Consider the following 8943-nt stretch of genomic DNA (forward strand, 5'->3'; position numbering starts at 1 on the left):
GAAAAAGAAAGAGACTGAGAAAGTATTTAAAGAGATTATAGTTGAAAACTTCCCTAATAAGATTATAGTTGAAAGGAAACAGTCAATCAAGTCCAGGATGCATAGAGAGTCCCACACAGGATAAATCCAAGGAGAAACATGCCAAGACACATTAATCAAACTATCAAAAATTAAATACAAAGAAAAAATATTAAAAGTAGCAAGGGAAAAACAACAAATGACATACAAGGGAATCCCAATAAGGTTAACAGCTGATCTTTCAGCAGAAACTCTGCAAGCCAGAAAGGAGGGGCAGGACATATTTAAAGTGATGAAAGGGAAAAACCTACAACCAAGATTACTCTACCCAGCAAGGATCTCATTCAGATTCGACGGAGAAATTAAAACCTTTACAGACAAGCAAAAGCTAAGAGAATTCAGCACCACCAAGCCAGCTTTATAAGAAATCCTAAAGGAACTTCTCTAGGCAGGAAACACAAGAGAAGGAAAAGACCTACAATAACAAACCCAAAACAATTAAGAAAATGGTAATAGGAACATACATATTGATAACTACATTAAATGTAAATGAATTAAATGCTCCAACAAAAGAAATACACTGGCTGAAAGGATACAAAAACAAGACCCATATATATGCTGTCTACAAGAGACCCACTTCAGATCTAGGGACACATACACACTGAAAGTGAGGGGATGGAAAAAGATATTTCATGCAAATGGAAATCAAAAAAAAGCTGGAGGAGCAATTCTCATATCAGACAAGACAGACTTTAAAATAAAGACTATTACAAGAGACAAAGAAGGACACTACATAATGATCAAGGGATTGATCCAAGAAGAGGATACAACAATTGTATATATTTATGCACCCAACATAGGAGCACCTCAATACATAAGGCAAATGCTTACAGCCATAAAAGGGGAAACTGACAGTAACACAATCATAGTAGGGCACTTAACACCCCACTTTCACCCATGGACAGATCATCCAAAATGAAAATAAATAAGGAAACACAAGCTTTAAATGATATATTAAACAAGATGGACTGAATTGATATTTACAGGACATTCCATCCAGAAACAACAGAATATACATTCTTCTCAAGTGCTCATGGACATTCTCCAGGATAGATCATATCTTGGGTCACAAATCAAGCCTTGGTATATTTAAGAAATTGCAATCGTATCAAGTATCTTTCCTGACCACAACGCTATGAGACTTGAAATCAATTATAGGAAGAAAATCTGTAAAAAATACAAGCACATGGAAGCTAAACAATACACTACTAAATAACCAAGAGATCACTGAAGAAATAAAAGAGGAAATCAAAAAATACCTAGAAACAAATGACAATGACAACACGTGACCCAAAACCTATGGGATGCAGCAAAAGCAGTTCTAAGAGGAAAGTTTATAGCAATACAATCCTACCTCAAGAAACAAGAAACATCTCAAATAAACAACCTAACCTTACATCTAAAGCAATTAGAGAAAGAAGAACAAAAAAACCCCAAAGTTAGCAGAAGGAAAGAAAACATAAAGATCAGATCAGAAATAAATGAAAAAGAAATGAAGGAAACAATGGCAAAGATCAATAAAACTAAAAGGTGGTTCTTTGAGAAGATAAACAAAATTGATAAATCATTAGCCAGACTCATCAAGAAAAAAGGGGGAAGACTCAAATCCATAGAATTAGAAATGAAAAAGTAGAAATAGTGACTGACACTGCAGAAATACAAAGGATCATGAGAGATTACTACAAGCAACTATATGCCAATAAAATGGACAACGTGGAAGAAACGGACAAATTCTTAGAAAAGCACAACCTTCCAAAACTGAACCAGGAAGAAATAGGAAATATAAACAGACCAATCACAAGCACTGAAATTGAGACTGTGATTAAAAATCTTCCAACAAACAAAAGCTCAGGGCCAGATGGCTTCACAGGCAAATTCTATCAAACATTTAGAGAAGAGCTAACACCTATCCTTCTGAAACTCTTCCAAAATAGAGCAGAGGGAGGAACACTCCCAAACTCAGTCTACGAGGCCACCATAACCCTGATACCAAAACCAGACAAGGACGTCACAAAGAAAGAAAACTACAGGCCAATATCACTGATGAACATAGATGCAAAAATCCTCAACAAAATACTAGCAAACAGAATCCAACAGCACATTAAAAGGATCATACACCATGATCAAGTGGGGTTTATCCCAGGAATGCATGGATTCTTCAATATATGCAAATCAATCAACGTGATACACCATATCAACAAATTGAAGGAGAAAAACCATATGATCATCTCAATAGATGCAGAAAATGCTTTGACAAAATTCAGCACCCATTTAGGATAAAAACCCTCTGGAAAGTAGGCATAGAGGAAACTTACCTCAACATAATAAAGGCTATATATGACAAACCCACAGCCAACATTGTTCTCAATGGTGAAAAACTGAAACCATTTTCTCTAAGATCAGGAACAAGACAAGGTTCTCCACTCTCACCACTATTATTCAACATAGTTTTGGAAGTTTTAGCCACAGCAATCAGAGAAGAAAAAGAAATAAAAGGAATCCAAATCGGAAAAGAAGAAGTAAAGCTGTCACTGTTTGCAGATGTCATGATACTATACATAGAGAATCCTAAAGATGCTACCAGAAAACTACTAGAGCTAATCAATGAATTTGGTAAAGTAGCAGCATAAAAAATTAATGCAGAGATCTCTTGCATTCCTATACAATAATGTGAAAAATCTGAAAGAGAAATTAAGGAAACACTCCCATTTACCATTGCAACAAAAAGAATAAAATATCAAGGAATAAACCTACGTAAGGAGACAACAGACCTGTATGTAGAAAACTATGACACTGATGAAAGAAATTAAAGATGATACAAACAGATGGAGAGATATACCATGTTTTTGGATTGGAAGAATCAAAATTATGAAAATGACTATAGTACCCAAAGCAATCTACAGATTCAGTGCAATCCTTATTAAACCACCAATGGCATTTTTCACAGAACTAGAACAAAAAATTTCACAATTTGTGTGGAAACACCAAAGACCCCGAATAGCCAAAGTAATCCTAAGAAAGAAACACGGAGCTGGAGGAATCAGGCTCCCTGACTTCAGACTATACTACAAAGCTACAGTAATCAAGACAGTATGGTACTGGCATAAAAACAGAAATATAGATCAATGGAACAGGACAGAAAGCCCAGAGATAAACCCATGCACATATGGTCACTTTATTTCTGATAAAGGACGCAAGAATATACAATGGAGAAAAGACAGCCTCTTCAATAAGTGGTGCTGGGAAAACTGGACAGCTACATGTAAAAGAATGAAATTAGAACACTCCATAACACCATACACAAAAATAAACTAAAAATGGCTTAAAGACCTAAATGTAAGGCCAGACGCTATAAAACTCTTAGAGGAAAACATAGGCAGACCACTCTATGACATAAATCACAGCAAGATCCTTTTTGACCCACCTCCTAGAGAAATGGAAATAAAAACCAAAATAAACAAATGGGACCTAATGAAACTTCAAAGCTTTTGCACAGCAAAGGAAACCATAAACAAGACCAAAAGACAACCCTCAGAATGGGAGAAAATATTTGCAAGTGAAGCAACTGACAAAGGATTAATCTCCAAAATTTACAAGCAGCTCATGCAGCTCAATATCAAAACAACAAACAACCCAATCCAAAAATGGGCAGAAGACCTAAATAGACATTTCTCCAGAGAAGATATACAGATTGCCAGCAAACACATGAAAGGATGCTCAACATCACTAATCATTAGAGAAATGCGAATCAAAACTGCAGTGAGGTATCACCTCACACCAGTCAGAATGGCCATCATCAAAAAATCTACAAACAATAAATGCTGGAGAGGGTGTGGAGAAAAGGGAACCCTCTTGCACTGTTGGTGGGAATGTAGATTGATACAACCACTATCAGAGAACAGTATGGAGGTTCCTTAAAAAACTAAAATACAACCTCGCAATCCCACTACTGGGCATATACCCTGAGAAAACCATAATTCAAAAAGTCATGTAACACAATGTTCATTGCAGCACTATTTACAATTGCCAGGACATGGAAGCAACCTAAGTGTCGTCCATCGATAGAGGAATGGATAAAGAAGATGTGGCACATATATACAATGGAATATTACTCAGCCATAAAAAGAAACGAAATTGAGTTATTTGTAGTGAGGTGGATGGACATAGAGTCTGTCACACAAAGCGAAGTCAGTCAGAATGATAAAAGCAAATACCGTATGCTAACACATATATATGGAATCTAAAAAAAAAAAAGGTTCTGAAGAACCTAGGGTCAGGACAGGAATAAAGATGTAGACATAGAGAATGGACTTGAGGATATGGGGAGGGGGAAGGGTAAGCTGGGACGAACTGAGAGAGTGGCATGGACATATATACACTACCAAACGTAAAATAGATAGCTAGTGGGAAGCAGCCGCATAGCACAGGGAGATCAGCTCAGTGCTCTGTGACCACCTAGAGAGGTGGGATAGGGAGGGTAGGAGGGAGACACAAGAGGGAGGGGATATGGGGATATATGTATATCTGATTCACTTTGTTATAAAGCAGTAACTAACACATCATTGTAAAGCAATTATACTCCAATAAAGCTGTTAAAAAAAAAAAAAGCAGAAGCATTCAGAGACAGACAGCAGTATAGTTGGTACCAGGAGTGGGGAATGGGGAGTGACTGTCCAAAGGGCACAGGGTTTCTGTTTGGGCTGAACAGGTTCTTCAAATGGATAGTGGTGATATTTGCACAACACTGTGAATGTAAATGCCACCCAATTGTACACTTAAAAATGGTTGAAACGGTAAATTTGTTATGTATATTTCATCACGGCAAAATTTTTTTTAGAAAAGGAAAAAAAGTAGATGCAGCACACCGTCTTTCAGACACGACCAATTTATTCAGAAAACTCAAAGTTCAGTTTGGCAAAGTGTATCCAGGGGCGGGGTTTGGGATGATCATTTCATCGGAGGCAACCACATTTTCTAGAGCTATTTGGCCATGGGGTAGTATCTGAAGGAAAGAAAACAAAACTTTAAAAAATAATTTAGGGTGTGTGGGTGATAAAACATAAATATTTGCAGAGGAAAACAAACAACCAGCTTACACAACTGAGGCACGAGAAACGCTGACGCTAGTAGAAACCCTTTATTCCATTTAGTTCGACAGACATTAAGCACCTAATTTGTTCCAGACACTGGGGTAGCTGCCGAGGCTGAGGTGGAAGTACAGAAATCACCAAGACGTCACCCCTGTCCTTAAGAAGTTTACAACAGCACGTGTAGAAGTGAGGGCTACGGGTGAGATGCCCAAAAGCCTGCTCAAAAACCTGGAAGGAGGCTTAAGTTGGGACCCGCTTAAATTAGGTGGTGTGGGTGAGGCAGGGGATAGCATGCCAAGCAAAGAAAACTCTGGTGTCTAAGCATGTCTTGGCAACCGGAAATGGTCTAGTTCCTCCACAGCTTTCAGTGTGTGAGAGGGGAAGGGGTATTCAAAGGTATTTAGTTTTATTTTAATCCCTGTCATCATTAGCCCATTATAAGAGATTGACTAGGAAGTCAAAATGATTAAAAAAAAAAACCCACCACATCCAAGTTTGAAGAGGCAGGGACATAGACGGGAAATACCATTTCATAGTGTTAGTGTAAACTCAACTGCTTGTGTATATCCATTTAGTAGCTTAAGTAAAACCATCAAAAGAGGAAAAAAACCCACTGGCAGCACCACAGTTCATCATGGCAGAACACAGTCTCTCCCGTTAGACTATAAAGATAGTTTTGGCTACTGCCAAGGGTGGATGCAAGGGCACAATGGAAATTGAAGTCCATATTTTACACACAAATTAAAGTCTATAAACATTTCCAACTTAACTGAACATAGATGACGAAGAGGGCTTAGAAGAGATAATTTGGGGAGACAGATGAACTCTTTGCAGACTGATCTAAAGATGACTTGGGGTGCTGTATCTCCTATTTTAAAAAAATACAGGATGAACAAGTCTGAAAAATAGTTTACTATATGTATAACATACACCTCAAAAAGAATTCTAATGCAACATACTACTAATCAAACATCACAGTTTCTGCTTTTGCAATTTACACAAATTACCTGAATTTTAATACTTTAGGGAACCCTTACAAACACAATACACAACAAGTTGTAATATTATTCATCATCCTTAACTTCTGAAAGTTTGGGTTATATTATTTTATCTTAAAGGAAAACTAATATTTATAAATCTCATTTTCCCACAGAATTAATTCATCACTCATTTTAAAAAATAATTTTTAAAAAAGAAGCTTCCCTGTAAGCCTTTATGGTAAACTGGAATGCAAACACCTGCCAGGCTTTGACGAAATAAAAATAAACAACTTATTATGACCAGCACCTCATAAAACCAAAACCTCCTTTTGAAGTACAAAGTTCAGTTCTTCTTGCCCTCTTACTAAATGCTAATCCGAACCCTCCCCGATCTACGAACCATTCTGGTTTATGTCACAGACATACAGTATTTTTTAACATTAAGAAATTCTTGACATGATACCATAAATAGTTGTTAGAACCAAAGTGACTCAGAGTACTAGAACAGATATAATAGCACACTGAAATAGTTTAAGGGTAAAATTAAAAAAAAAAAATCTATCATGGTCTTATTAATTCAAATTAAAAACCAAAGGATGAAGTATCATTTCAGACCTATATACATCAAGATGCCAGTTCTTATAAAAATGCACTTTAGTTGTATATGCAAAAATAATTTTATATTAATTTTATTTAACTTTAATGAATTTTCCCCAACTCTAACATTAAAAACATTAAAAGAACTTAAATTTTAATGGCAAAAGTTCCTGTTTTCCCCATCTATTAAAAAGAATTTTGTTTTCCCTTATTAACATACAATGCCCTGTTGTTAAGGCACAACTTGTTTTTAGGATAAAAATGAAACCATAGGTTTATTTTACACAACAGTTACAAGGCAGACTTTTGTAGGCATATGCTGAAAATAATTAAATAAGCCTTAAATTCAACCAAGATCTAAACTGAAAAATCACTGCTTCTGTCCACAAGCAGCCACCACACAGCCAGGAGAAGTAGTTGCAACTAGATTCCAAACAGTTCCTGTTTTAAACCTGCCAGAGCTTGTCTCCAGAAGGCCATTTTCAAGCTGTTATCAAGGAGAGGCAAGCTGGATATTTCCTTTTCTGAGGAACAGGGGGTGGCACTCCAGCTTTCTTTACTTATGTTTAAGCTAGGAGAGACAGCTGTCACCTTCCAAGCCCGAGTAAAATCCAACTTCTGAATTAAACATCTGAGACAGGGATGCCTGCTTGGCATCCTCCCTTGGCTACCCTTCCCCTGGGCTTCCTTCTTCCCTAGTCTTTTCTTAGTCACTGCCCCTCCCACTGCCTCTGACTCAATTTGCACAATATTCAAAGGAAGCACCCAGAAAACAGGAAGAATTTGCACAATTACTATTTAAAACACACAGACCAAGACGCTTGTTACTTCATTATACAGCCATAAACAATTCAATATTTAGGATCAAAGAAAAACTCTAAAATTGGGGAAAGGGGACAATTGAATAACAAAGACAAACATGACCCATCTTGTAGGCGCTGATACTCTCAACCGAAATAGGGATACAATATGAAAACTCATAGAGAAAGCAAGTTCTCTCCAGCAGGCAGAGCACAGCCAACTCTTGTATTTTCTGCATTTTCATTCTTTGAAGGATGGGTCAGAAGAAACGCTCTGTAAAGACAGAGGACTTGGGTTATACTTGACAGTCACTTTGTGGTTTTGAAGGTGATTTTCCTTTACTTTTTGAGGAGTCTTTGAAAAGTAATTTTCAGCTAGGACTCTGCCAGGACGACTCTCTCCATCGGAACTTTACTAGAGTCTCCGTTCTGCCCTAAGATTTCAGCAACCAATCGTGGAGATGTAGGTCTATGAGACAATTCGGGGATTAAGTGCTGGGGAGGAGTATACTGGTGAAGAAAGAGAAACAGAAATAAAAGGAGAACATTAATCAACAGGCTAGGGTGATAGGGAACAAGGTAGAGACAAAGAGGGGCTGAGGAAGGGGACAGTGGATGGATCCTGAGGTTATCAATGTCAAGATGAGGGAAAGGGAGACAAGGAACTGGGGAGGTGAGGATCACTAACAGTAAACGTTTTAGAAATAACTGTATTTATGTCATTCTTGGGAGATATTATCTGTCTCACTTATTCATGAAGGTGTTTTACTGGTATGTCCTGGCACAATAATGTCTTACATAAATAAATATAAATACTGTTCTTTGTACTTACATTAGTTCTATAATGTATACTGACTTTTAGAAACAAAATGTTTTAAAATGAAATTTTTATAAAAGCACTTAAAAATCATTGGTACTACACTAGACCCAACAACTCACAAACACAATGAGTTGAACTGTCGGCCAATATCTTAATTGTTGCACACAACAAAGCCCTTCACAAAGCCATCATCTACATGTGGTTTAACAAAATTAAAAATAAAACCAAAGCACCGTGCTTGCTAATATGAACTAGTCCCATTTCCTAATATGCTAGTCCCTCTTCCCTAAGTTTGACACATTACAATGAAAACAAATGTTTGTACTACAGGACTCTGGAAACAGCATATGCCTTTGCCATCCCTCCTGAGAAAAAGGATTTCCTCATCTCGTTGCAAAAAAAAGATGCAGTCTCTAATATTCTGCTCAGAATTCCTAAGTCCTGTTTAAATATCAAGTGTTCCAACTACCAAAACTTTGAATGAATTTTCATGAACAAAACCCTACCTATCAAGGCCCATTACCCTACCAGATTGGTGACCAGTTGCTAGAGACTGGGTGGTAATGTGTGTATCACAC

The sequence above is a fragment of the Leucopleurus acutus genome (genome assembly GCF_964270905.1).
Source record: "Leucopleurus acutus genome assembly, chromosome: 17".
Classification (NCBI taxonomy): Eukaryota; Metazoa; Chordata; class Mammalia; order Artiodactyla; family Delphinidae; genus Leucopleurus; species Leucopleurus acutus.